We start from the raw sequence: 13,930 nt of genomic DNA, 5'->3' as shown, positions 1-13,930 counted from the left end.
AATAAGTCTTTTTCGCCGAGAAACAAGGAACAATTTGTTAAATTCGTTTCATTTTATTCCTGAAACTACAAGGAATGAGAAGGCTCCTATTGATGTTCCGCATAGCAAATAAACTCAGAATTTGATGAAAGAAAAGCACGGTATTCCATTCAATCATATAGGATAAAGAATAGAGTAAGCGCTCCAAAATCGGTCGTCCAACACCTCACTGATGTGCGGAACAGCGCGCCAGTGCTTCAGCCTCCACTTCATACTCAAACTCGACCTTGGATTTGCGGATTTTGCGCGATTTCTTCTTCGACGACGGTGCGTCTACAGATTTCGCAGGTGCAATTTCCTCGTCGTCAGATTTAGGTGGCCGCAGGGACACGTTCGGCACATAGTCCTCCATGTCCGATCCATTGTCCGACACAAAGTCACTGTCCAAATCGACGCGTTCCTTCACGCCCGCCTCACTCTCGGCATCCGAACTCGGATCCTCGTCCGTTTCGCCCTCGTCAATCTTCGCTCACGTGCCACATCTTCTCCTGCTCCCGATATTCCTCCTTACCCTCCATCTCACGCTTCTTCTCGTCCATTGTTCCCACTTCGTCCATCTCGACCTCTTCCGCGTCTATTGCCCGATCGAACGCCGTTTGTGGGAAGTTATAGATGTCCTCGTACATGCCCATTTTTAACCGTTTCATCAGTTCCTTCTGGATCACATTGTCGATACGGGCGGCGACCAGGGCTTTCTTCTCCCGGTGCCGTTCCCGCCGTTCGACCTTCGTCGCCAACGGTACTTGCATCTTCTGACGGCGCAGCTTCAATTTTCGCATCCATATCAGGTACTGGGAGATCTTCACGAACCGCTACTTGCATTTGTTCTGCACCCAACGGTCCCAGTACAGCAGGTTCTCCCTGATCTGGTATACCGCCTTGTCGAAGTTGCGGGACAGTTTCACCTTTTCCCAGTGCTTGGACGGGAACGCACTCCGATCGCATCCTGCTGCATGCTGCTGGATGATTGATCTTTTTACCAACACGAAAAGATTGACACGTCTTTTTGACTATTGTCTTTTTTGTAGTTTTATTCAACGTGGACCATGTTGGCGGTCAAGCACCATGACGATTAATTATTACCAAGCATACAAATTCATCGACTAGTTGCCTTCCCGCAGCTTCTTCGTTGTTCAAGCACTGAAGTTACCGCTAAAGATCTAGGAAAACTCTTGCAGACGCAAGTGTGCGGAACCGGAAACGCGTGAAAGCGCGGAAACAAGGAAACAACAAACAGCCTGAAGATGAGATGTAGATTTGAAGTTTGGTCCCAACGCGGTCTGAAGGTTAAGGCATATTTTTGGAGCATTTTCCTTGGCCAACCCAAGGTATTGCCGGGTGTTTTGTGGGTGTTTTTGTTTGGCCAGCTGGTTGGGCCGGGACCGAAACAATCCGGAAAGTACCGCCGGAACGGGCTCGGAATTTCTGTATCCTTTTGGCCGTACATTAAATACGCAGCGAAAGATGTAATGTTCTGGGTCGGGGTTTTGATGGAATCGTAATGCGCACGGAAAGTTGTTTGCTGTGGCCTGGGTAAAATGGGTGTGTGTGTGAGTGTCGGTGGAATGCCAAACAGTGCAACAAATCGGTGCAGATTTTAATTCTCCACATTTCAACAGGGTATGGCAAGAAGCAAAAACCTCCAACCGATGGGTTCGCAAAGAACAGGAACAGAGAAGGATGAGAATTAATTATGATGAAAATTATAATTTTCTCATTTTTGGCAATCTTTCACTTCCGTTTCCGGGTAGCGTTTCGGTGGGGTAAAGTTTGCACGAACCGAGAAAAAGAATGTTGTTCGTGCTAATAGCATCATCATTGATGGACGTGCGATGTTGAGATGCCTTTATTAGGGTCAGAAGAGTGCTAATTAGAATTATTTTCAAGATAACAAAGATTTGAACGATACTAAAAATGTTGAAGGATCATATTAGACGTAAACAAAGTGCATAAAACGTTAGAAAGCTTCTAGCAAAACATTTGAAAATTTGAAATCGCGTAAACGTCCCAAGTTATGCAATGTCTAGCATTTGCAAACTTTTAAAGGTAAAGTCATCTTATTTATTCATTTATTTACTTTTTTTTAACGGTTCCAACCGCGGTTTCTGTTTTATTACTCCAATTCATTGCAGCAAGCGATCGTAATTGCCTTTTATTCAATGCTTTCCGTATCAACACACGTATCACATAAGTGCTAAGCGGCACGCTTCGTACCAAATGATAGGTTATTTCCTACTTATCAAACATCCACGTTCTTTTCCTTGATTCCCGACTCGAATAGTTCGGCATCGTGATTCGAACCATGCTATCCTGCCGGATTTGAGGGGGGACAAAACTTTTCTTCCCCAAAACGCTCGGAATCGAGACGCTGACACAGCCAATTAGTTCCCAATTAGCGAACGAACGTGCAATTCACGATTTTCTTTTCCACTGACGCTGGCCTTCAACCCTGCCTGAAGGGATTCATTTTTATACGTCAAAACAGCAACGCTTTTCCACACATGAGGGTGATAAAGTTTTGCCCCGCTTTTTCCTTTGTTTTTCTTCGTTTGGTGTCGGTTTTTTTGTTGTTGCTCCTCTTCTAGGTGGTTGCGCAGGCTGGGATGAGGATTAATGTCTAATCTAAAGTTTTGCCTGCGATGCGCCGTACACGTCGATGATGGTGGGGCCTCAGTCAAACCAGCGCGGAGAAAGATACCGCTTAAAGCATTAGCAAGCAAACGAGAAACAAAGCGAAACGCGTTGTTTGTTGAAGCTTGGCGTGCGGAATAATTTAAAAACGCCCCGGTCCTGACAAGTGGTTGCTGATTTAGCACGCCCGGCTGATTTATGCGCCCGACAAGCGTCTGGTGCTGTTTTTGTTTAGCTGTTTATGTAAAATCTTTCACTGTGGCATTTGAGAAATGAAGAAACAAGAATAAAAAAAAACCTCATCCACAACGTTCCCTGCCATCTTTGGCTTGTAATTAAACATCGCGACTGTGTGTCGGTAACCGCGAACCAGCAAAATCAAGCACAGTATCAAACCGAGCACATGGCATGATGGAAATGGGTGTTTTTTCACCCTCCCCCCACCAGCCCAAGGATTTCCCGCGTCCGGGCAGCGCAACCAGCACCGTTGTGTGCCAAAGACTGACACAAAACCGTTGTTGGTCCCGGAGTCGCGCAGCGAGAGGCCTCGCACAAACTTTCAACGAGATCGGATTAATATGTTTTTCTTGGCACTGTTCCTGCCCATCCCCGTACGAGCCCTGATGGTGGGGACCGCCCTTACGCTTAAATAATCCCCCACCGTGTGCACCGGCAGGCCGGTTGCTTGTCGCCGGTTGTTTGTTTGCATCGCTTGCCGGCCTCGGTCGTTCTTATCTCGTTAACTTACTTTTATCATGACTCTCGAGAAAACGACACTTTGTGCGGTACAGCGAAAAGGGAGCGCAAATGCCATAAGTGAAGCGTGTGAAAGAAAGAGAGAGAGAGATCGAGATTGTGAGAGCGAAACGGAACTCAGGATGAATTGTAGAATGAGGGGGGCAAGATGGAAAACTGACACAAGGGTGGGGGTGTTGGAAAAGCGATTAGAAAAGTCACCCGAAACTGGGAACCTTTCGGGATGGGTGACGTTCTGCTCGCTGTTCCACGACACCTACACGCGGCAATTGTAGGGAGGAAAAATGTAAGTTTATGCAACGTTTGCTGTTTGGCTTAGCGTACTTCCAACCAGTAGCTGCCATCGGCAGGCTTCAAGGATTCGCGCAAGGATAAACGATTTCTTTTCCATACGGCCGTGAGATGTATGAAAGCATTCGCGGAAATCAATTTAGCCAGCTTCGGCGCATGGAAATAATGGAAGTTTTCGGAAAAAAGACCCATTTTGCGGCATGAAGAGGATGTTGGGATGAAACTCCATTCCATAATGGCCTTTAATTGCAAACAGCACGTGCTGCATATCTGAAACAACTTCAAAGGAGCAGCAAGGTTTTACTGTTTTGAGAAATGGTTAGTTAAAAATTCAACCGGGTAGGGTTTCAAACTCTCTGAAATTCGCTTTGAAAACTTTAAATTTTAATGGGTTTTGGGAAATCATTACAACCACAGCGAGCTAAGGGTGTGTTACCGAGCATCGGTAATTTATTGCTGATGTTCATAAGAATGGATAATATATGTTAGATTTTGAAAAAGTTTTGGCTAATGACCGTATACTCTACGGTAAAGATCAAATCAATCAACATCCAGCACGTGAAAATGACGCTGCAATCATGTTATAACATTTACCCAAACCTCGATCGACTAGCTAACGTTATGCACCTCAGGCAAACGGAACAGCCTCACAAGAAGTCCATAAACATGTTTTGCTTTAACCTCCAGCAAAATATCCAAACCTCAACACCTGCAACACGTTGACGGTACGAATCATTCGGCAGGCATTGGCCGTACGAATCCCACCAAAAAGGTGCTTCTCGGGTAATTGGAACTGGTATCCAGCACGTGGGACGCAGGGAAAGGTTAAAGATATCAAAAAACCCATCAAGGTGTCGCACATTATTGGTGCTGCGCTCATGTTACTTGCGCCTGATGAAGAACCTTCCGCAAATTTCCGCAAGACGTTCACTCAATCTGCGAAATAACACTACCGAACGAACACACACACAAAAAAAGGAACAACTCCCTACAAAACCACTGTCATGGGTTCGGCAAATGGCTGCTTAAAATATCATATTTCCCGATTGCGCAAAACCATCCCCCCCAAAAAAAGCAGATCAGTTCCGACGGGCCGAGGTGGATCATCTGCAACCGAAAATCCTCCATTAACGGAACGGTAGAGTGGAGGCATAAACATTACATTTTATCACCCGATTCGTGTCACTTATCACCACTCCGTGTCGGTGTTGCTGGCAGGTTTGGCGTGCGTGAAAAATAATAGTCATAACGAGATCCGAGAGACACCTCCATCTTCTCACTACAGGGTCCGGAAGAACATTCCGAACTTTTTTACCCAAGAAAACGCCCTTTCGTAGGCGGCTCACAAACCATGGGTGGAGGAGGGGGCACCCGGAATCCGATGGAAATTTATTTTCCCACTCGATTATGTTTATGAAACCAATTTGTGCCACGGAAAGTAAACAGATACATCAATTCCATCTTCTTCTGCCCGTTTTTTTTCCCCCGTTTTGCCAGGAATGGTCAGGGATCAGCGTATCCCCTTTCAGGGGTTTTGTAACGATGTGTGGCTTCGTCTGGTGCGTTGCTTTTCTTGTGCCTTTTTTATGGTGCCAAGGGTTCGTTCTTGTGGAGCATCGTGGAACAAATAATGAACGATTTTCCATTCACCGACCGAGTTCGAACCCTTCGTAACTGGTCCAGACGGATAGGAATGTGCAAGTGTCAGGTCAACATGTTCTGCCTTATTGCATTCTCGCCCGGGTGCGCTCCATCGGCAAGGAACTGCAATATCCGGATATGCACCTGATCGTGACGGGAGCATTAGAGCTTCAATTGAAACGTTGAAGCCATCCGCCGTGCGCCCAGCAGAAGCAGAAGTAGCCCATCGGGGAAAAAAAGTGAAAGATTTCCCCCATCTCGTGGCCCCCGATGGAAAATCAATTCATGACAGGCGGAAAACGGATAGTGATTGATTCAATCGAATGTCCCATCGAATCGACTGAAGGGAAAAATGGGTGTAGGGGGGGGAGGGGGTTTGGAACAGGTAGCGCGTGTCGGAATTCGTTTCCGGCTTCCGGTTCGATGGTTCGATTGACTCTGTCTTCTGCACCATGGGAGGGTGAATTCTACCCCGTTCGCATTCGTATTCCGGCTTTCAAATTTGATTTTTGGTCTGTGGGGTATTTTCGATGTTGAAGCACGGAAAAGAGGAAGACACACGAATTGTTTTGCTTTTGACTGACAGAATGTGTCGTTCCGGTTCCGGTTCACCATCGAGATGAAGGTTGGTCGAAGGTTGTCAAAAGGATATGAATTTCATGTTTTTACATGCACACACCAGCATGCTACACAAAACAAACAACGTGCCGATAGCATCAATTGCTTGATTGAATTCTTTTGAGAGAAATTCTAACATTTCTGGTGGCAGAATACCGACCGGCAATCAGTTGCTGTGCCCTAACATCTACCTGTCGTGATGCTTTAAGAAGGCTTTCCATCCCACGAAGCACTGCTGCTGCAAATGTAGTGGAGAAGTGTCACAAATATGAATGGCAGCAAAACTCCTTTCATATGCTTAAGCTTTCCAGCAGGGGAAGCCCGGAAAGCATACACCACTTAGCCAAACTGTTTGTGATTACATTTTGCGGAAACAGCAACATACAACCGCTTCACTCGTTGCCGGATGCTGCACCGACACTGCTGCATCGCTTTACCATGTAAGCACAGTGCAATAGCTTGAAAGCTGACAAGGCAGCACGGTATTTAAATAGACGATGATGAAATAAAATTTAATGATTATTTTATTAGACGCCGGTACGGTGGGATGTATAGGGCATGCAGCGTTTGGAAATGCCGCTGCATCCACACCGCACCGTAGGTGTCAACCCCATCTTTAGCTTGGGATACCCATTTTGCTACGAGCCAGTTGACAACTTCATACCGGCGACCGGAGAGAACCGATTTGCACACCAACATTTCGTGAAGTGAAACATTAATTACGGCGTCGCCTCGGAAAACTTTTAGCAGCGGCGTGGACTTCATCCAGAGACGGGATGGTTCTTTATGCCCAGCTAGGAGCAGCCTACCTGACGATCCAGTGGGACCCCGTACAAGCAAATCCACTCGACGACAGCAAATCGTGCCCGGGTGTGGGCGACTGTTTCTCCAATTTTCACTTTACACGTCCCTGTCCCCTTAGAATGGCTGGCCTTGTCCCTTTTCGTACGACGACGCGTACAGACGACAAAGCGAACGATGCTGAACCGAACAGAGGGATCCGGTTCTTAATACCTTTTAAAATTACATGGCCATTTACCCCGAGAAGCGAATGCTTTCGGCTGGGAAAAGGGAACGGTCGGGATCTTGTTTGTTTCGTATCGGCCAGTGGACACGAACGCTAGTTGCACCAAAAATTCCGTAGCTGGATAAGTGGTACAACTTAATCCGAAAAAGAGGCCGTTTGGTTTGCTTCTATCATGTTGAGCAAAAGGCAGCTCTACGTCCGGAGTCCCTGACCCCGAACCCACACCTCACCAACTCTTTCGGCACTGGTGGATTTTGTGCGAACCGAATCCGACGATCTTCCATTGCCCGTGGTCTCGCCGTGCCCGTCGTTCGTAAATCTTGAGTAATCCAATTATGGATGGAGCAGGCATTCATCTAATTAAATGCATCGATGAGTCGGACCACCGAGGTTTTGTGTCGGGTTGTTTTGCGGCCCCCGGGTATGCCTGTCTGTGCCTGCATGCCGAAAATGAACCCATCCTGGGCAGGGTGGACACCGAAAACATAACGTCAACGGGTACTCATCAACTTCGGCACCATCATCCTACTCATCATCCTATGTCCTAGAAGTCTGGAAATAATAGCACCAGAGCTGATCAAACCTTGCAGGACAATGTATTTTGTCGACGTAAAACCGCATTGTTGTTGTTTTTTTTTTGTTCAACAAGAAGCACATCATCATCAACTCGGAGCTATTTCGGAGTGTCCGGACGATACACTTCCAAAAGTCCCGGTAAATTCAAACACTAGACACTCGATTGCTTCGTTCGGGCGACCTGTATCAATTTTGAGGGATTTTAAAGGAACCACACAAGGCAGGGGATTCCCCATCATGGGTAGTGGCATCATTCAATCAGCCTAATAGAAGCTGAATAGCACCGTCTCTACTGGGAGCTCATTTCCCAGGAGTCGAAAGAAGTGTTGATGTTTGTTTGGGAAAAGCGGCGAAGGTAACTACAGAATGGGAGCATACAAAAGAACCGGCAGATTATGACTAGGTAATGGAAGAGCAATCTTTCGCTCATTTTCAAGCCAAAGCATTGTTTCGGTTATCCGATCGTGTCTAGTCGTAGCCACGTCTAGAAAGTTTTTCCCAACGATTTAGCCAATTGTGTTGAATAACATTCCGTGTTTCTTATGCTTGGCTTATTGAAAAGACGGACACGTTTGGTGTGCAATATTTATCTAACTCATTTTAAGCTACTACTGTAGGTCCTGGAGGGAGTTCCTGGGTTTTAAACATGCATGGCTTTATCTAAACGTACTTAACACCAGAGTGACACCAAGGGGATAAGAATGATTCTAAAATAATCTCCTACTGTGCAAGTCTCTGTCTGTACAACAATTTATCCAAAAGTCTGATGATGCCTCCGAGATTTCAATGAACTCTCCATGTGTATCACGCTAGAAGGTGCCAAAGCGAAGGATGGATTCATTTTGGGGACATCATGAGTTTCCCACCGCTTCACAGGCCAAGGCAGACACATACCGAACACCCCAACACTTACCAAAACCCAGGCAAGAAAGTTTGTGGAATGTTGAGGTTTTTTGGGGCATGGCTGGTTGTTTGAATAAATCGGCATCGAATCAGTTGGCACCAACGACCAACGAAACGGCACGGCACGTTGGTCAACCACTCCACTCAAGAACCGAACCGCTGGCGATTCTTGGTTTTTTGGGTTGCGTCCAGATTTGCAAAGCCAATCAAAATAACACCACCGGCCGGTAGGATATGGTGATGACGAACAGTTGAAACTTCCATCCGAACTGTAACCGCTCTCTCTCTCTCTCTCTCTCTCTCTCTCTCTCTCTCTCTCTCTTTTTCTCTCTCTGTCTTTTTTCCTATATTGCTCACTCTGGATATATCTCTTTCCCTATTTCCGGAAGCCTATTTTCTGCCATTGAGCCACCGGTTTCGTTAAATGGCCATGGTTGGGCAATCAAGCCAACAGTGTACTCTCGGGTCACTCGTCATCGTCCAAGGATGCCGACCGTGCTGTCACTGACAGCAGCACACAAGCCAGCACAAGAAGCAGTCCAGAGTACCTTCGTAAACTGTCATCCCCGACGAACCTCTCGAAAAGGGTCTTCGGGACCATTCGATGTGAAAACATGAATTTTGGGTACCGTTCGAAATCTAATCAAATAAATGTTGCATGAGATATTTCCGATGTACAGCGCATCGAGCACCGTCCGGTGGCCGTTTGCACTGAAAGGAAAACACCGCAATGAACTTGGTCAGAACCGTTCTGTGGTCATGGAATCGAATCAAGAACTATGCCAGTATGCTCATTTTGGTTTGCAAAGTATGGGACACTGTGCAACTCGGGGCTAAAGCTAGTGTTGGAGACTGGATCGGTATTGGGTCAGCAGGATGTTATGGCACGGATCAATTTCGCCCAAGAGGTACTGGATCCTTGCTGTACCATAATGGTCGATGGTGATGGTTTTGTGCGGTAATGCTGTTACGCTCGGTGAACCATCGTCACCATATTCATCAGCATCATAATCGGTAGCGATCTTTAGCTGGGATGTAAGACTATTTTAAACCACACAAGCTTCCTTTCGATTATGCAGTGAGATTAACTGAATAATATCTGAGGTTAACACAGTTTATTAATTCATAGAAAATATAATTTGGTTCGCACAATTACAAACCAATTTTGGGGGTATTTTCTGATCTGAACTACCTTCGTACCATTAATTATGTTACAATCAATTGAAGAAAAATGAAATAAAATAGCTAAAAGCTGAGTTAAGGACTATATTTTATTGTCTGAAAGTTTGAAATTGATCGGTCAACTAGTTAATTTCCTACAGTATTTCAACCGTGCTGCAATTGGATGCATTTTTTTTCGACTTGTTGACCATTTTTGCCTCAAAGTATGCAATCTGCATGACAAAATACAAAAAAAATGTCTAAAAGCAAGAAAAATCACCATGTTAACACATATATATTTCCCGTATGAAACGTGTACTATCCACTGATGGCTCCACTCTTCATTTGGCACGTGACTTGAGGCTATTCCAGAACCATTCCGCACGCCCGAAACATACGACCAACAAAGAAACACATTACAACCCAAAACAATTTCCCAACCTTCCAGCTTCCATCATAATCACCGTCATCATCCACGCCGGTTCGCTCGCAGCACCGCCCAGCGTTATTATCGGGCGGAAATCGAATATTAAACGACATGTTTTGATAAACGTAATCAACAAAGTTCCTTTAATGATCGATCGTAAACGTCTGTCTGCCGGGGGGGAAGAGCCTGGGCCCGCTCGACGCCACCCTCTTCAGGATTTGCACGAAACGGATGTTATGTGTTGTTTGTGTATTGATCGGTGGAACCGATTGGAACTGTTGGACATCATCTTCGGTACGATATCGTCCTTTCTCCGCTCTCTTCACCCCTAAGCCCACCCACACGCCTTGCTTCCCGGTCGGATCGGAGCGAGAAAAGAGGAAATTAATAAAGCACTTCCAACTTTTATTTACTTTCACAGCAGCAGCAACATCATTTTCGGCCCCTGAAGGTTCACCGTTGTTGTTCGGTTGATCATTTTCTTTGCCCACTACCAAACCATCGCTATGGTGCCCTTTTAATGTTTTGCCCCCGTATACGGCTGCAACGGTGGCTGTGTGTGTGTGTGTGTGGCTTCCGGTGTCCGGTGGGGTGTTGTGCGCTTTTCCGCGCTGGAACATGCGTCTTTGCACGAACGGAAAACAACTTCATCGGAACAAACAAGAGCAATGAGCAGCGGTGCTGTTTATGTGCGAAGCGGCAAAAAAACTTTAAGTTGCGATCGTGTGAGAGCATGAATAGCGCTTTTTAGGTGTGAAAAAACAGGCGCCATTTTTTGTAGAGGAAGCTCATTTAGACGTCAAAAACTGATAATGAAGTGGCCGATTTTATGAACTATTTAAGTGTAGCCAACAAACACGGCCATTAACTAAATGAACGCTCACAATACGTTGCGGTATAACCTAACCGATAATATTGCCCTACTCAACTCCCCCCCCCAAAAAAAAACTCCTCCAACACATGCTTTTTATGCATGCATAGACTAACAATTGCAAACACCAGCTTGCGCCACAATACACCCAACAGCGGCACTATTGCTCCAAAACCCGGCTCACAAATCGAATTCGCACCCAGCACCCACTGTACGGTTCTCGTCGGTATGATGTGCGAAGTGTTCGTTTTTAAGTGGGGCGTCTAAATCAATTTAAATACAAATCATATTCGCATGCGATCGAGCTTCCGGGTTTCGTGCATTTGCCGCACCAAATTGAATTTCAAAAGTGTGGAATAAAAATGCCAAAAGTGTTCCCGCCGCTAAGCAGAGTTGATAGCGATTGGACAACGTTTGATGAACAACCGGGCCGCTGTTTTGTTCGATTTAGCGATAGTGTATGGAGGAAGCTTCACTTATTTTTTGAGCGATTTTTTCTGCGTTATAAAATGTGTTGCCAAAATTTGGTAACTGAATAATTTATTAAATAATATATTATTTTTAGTCAACTTTATTATCTTATTGTGAGCCACGCTGGAAATATTTTTTATACAAAATTGTACTTCATTTGTCTTTACTACATTGCAACACCGTTCAAAGCAGTTATGTTATCCTTTCACACAAACAAAAACGTGGAGCAGACCAGCATAAAAAAACACGGCTTCCGCTTCGGACCCCAAAGTGTCATGGCAGCCAGTTTGTGCCAGTAATAACGGCGTAGTCGTAAAAAAGTTGAATTAAAAATTAATATCGACAAAACGTCAGCTTGACGCAGTCGTCATACACCAACCGGGTAACACCCGTACGTAGTGTTTCCATTTTTGGGGACAGCGGTGCCATGGAGGGGGGATATCCGCGGGTGGAGTGTGACGCCATCACAAAGGGAACGAGGGACACAACCAGCCGCTCCGTTGGGCGTCCGTTTATGATTATAGTTTCATAATTTTATCGCGTGTTTAAAATGAAAACTTTCACGGCTTCTACTGGCGCCAGCCACGCTGGCAGTTGTGTGTGTATCTAGTGAAGGTGCCAGTAGGATCTTATAATGTGTTTTTTTTTTACCCCTGAGGGGAAAGAGTTGTGTGAGAGTATACTGGTCTTTTATTGCACCACGGTGTGCGAAGTGGATAAGGATTGAAAGCAAGAACTCCCAACATTCAGCGGGAAAACTCTGTTTGGGAGAAAATTGATTTTTGACATTTGCAAATCACGTTTCGTCCCCATTGATTGCTTCCATCCGTTCCCGTTTTGCTCTTCATCACTCGTTATCGGGGGGAATTTATTTCGTCTGAAATGCTTAACAATGCACCGCTCCAGGCTATCACTCAATTCCCTACCATTAGAACATCATGATCCCTAAAACTCGGCGCATAATACTCAGCGAAGCATAAAGTTGTGATACTTCACGCAAAGCTCTCCATGATCTCCGCACCGGACCGGAGCTGCAACAGCTGAGCAGTGTCGGGGAGGGTAGCTTAAAACAAATGCGCAATGCCGAGGCCGAGGGCAGTACCATTTGGCCGTTAAATGTCTCCCGGTAAGCCATCTGAAGTGGCCGAAAATGTGTCGCACCTTGGAACGATCTCCGGCGCGGTGGTTTATGATGCATCGCAATCCCGCAAGAAATCGAAACGAATTTTATTGGCCCCGGGAGGGAGTTTATGCGAGTCGTATCGGAAAGCAAGGTAAGGTGTCGTACTGTGGTAACCACCCCGTGCTACGACCGAGCAATGATTTGAGTGAATTTAATTAAATCGTAAACGTGCGACAGAGGGAGCGATTGTTCTCGGTGTTACCCGGGTCGTCGTAAAAAGCACTTGGGGTGGTGACCTTATTGAGGTAAGGTGTTGTAGCACAGTGTGTTTTTTTTTTGCGTTCTGTGACTGTGATTTAGTCATTTATGTCCTTAGCCAGGGAAGCAAGAGTGGAGATAAATGCAATAAACAGATGCAATAAAAATTGAGGGTAAGTTGTTTTTTTCGGGCGATTAAATGCTTTAGTGGAATCATATTAGAGAAATACACGAGCATTATGTAAGAGTGGTGATTTTTTGTCCCAAAAGTTGAATGAGAACACCTCTAACAGTGTACATTTAAAGGTGTGCTCGTACAAATTCGAAATAAATATTTGCGCCTAGAGGTAGGCAAATCGATTGCATTTCAGAATTAATAACTCAAGTCAAGTAAACCCCACAACGATTAATTAAGTTTTAAATATTTTACCGTTAAATCATAAAAAAGTGCTTGTTTTCCGGGTATTATAAGAGAAACATAAGTTTTTCGTAGAAATATTCAAATTATCCCCTGAAAGTATACTTTCCCGATGCACCTATCAAACACACATTCGCGTGGTTACTCATCCGTCTGCATTGGCGTAATTGTTCCAGGTTGACTGTAGCGCTGTAGCAAAACTTACCTGAAAATAAACGAAAAAAAGGGAAACGCTTTAAAATGCCTTTCGTGCTATTCACACCGGTACGACGTTTATTGATCGAATTCGTTTGAAAATGCAACAGGACGCACGGCCAAACACAAAAAAAAACTGTTGCCCGTACAGCTAGAAAGCAAAAGCAATAGTATTGGTACAAACTTCTCCTTCCACAGCGCTAAAAGTATCCCATTTTAATGGTAGTGATAAATATTTCCCCTGACACCTAATCTGCCTCGAAGATAGATTAAAATAATTTTTACCTCGCGCAGCTTTTATTCCAACCCAGCTCCTGCGGCGCACCGACTCTGAAACCTTTCGGTACCGCACCTGGAGTTTCCGGGCATGTTTCGGGGACTTGTTTTTGGGGGACTGTTCTTTCCTTCCTTTGGCCCCGAGACCACTAAGGTTTGGATTCGATGCCTGGCTGCTCGCTTGCCTTTGCTTCCCCCGAAGCAGTGCTGGCACAAGATTTACGATGGAACGCGGGATGGAGGTGGGC

General features: G+C 45.4%; 1 pseudogene; it reads right to left on the bottom strand.

The window, feature by feature from the left end:
* Positions 1 to 205: 205 nt before the first annotated feature.
* The window catches only part of LOC128710982 (protein MAK16 homolog), a 31,829-nt pseudogene continuing 18,104 nt past the window's right edge, over positions 206 to 13,930 (bottom strand).

This window comes from Anopheles marshallii, chromosome 3 (assembly GCF_943734725.1).
Source record: "Anopheles marshallii chromosome 3, idAnoMarsDA_429_01, whole genome shotgun sequence".
In the NCBI taxonomy this organism is placed as follows: Eukaryota; Metazoa; Arthropoda; class Insecta; order Diptera; family Culicidae; genus Anopheles; species Anopheles marshallii.
The sequence above is the reverse complement of the archived record's forward strand: the minus strand, read 5'-3'. Positions and strand labels throughout refer to the sequence as shown.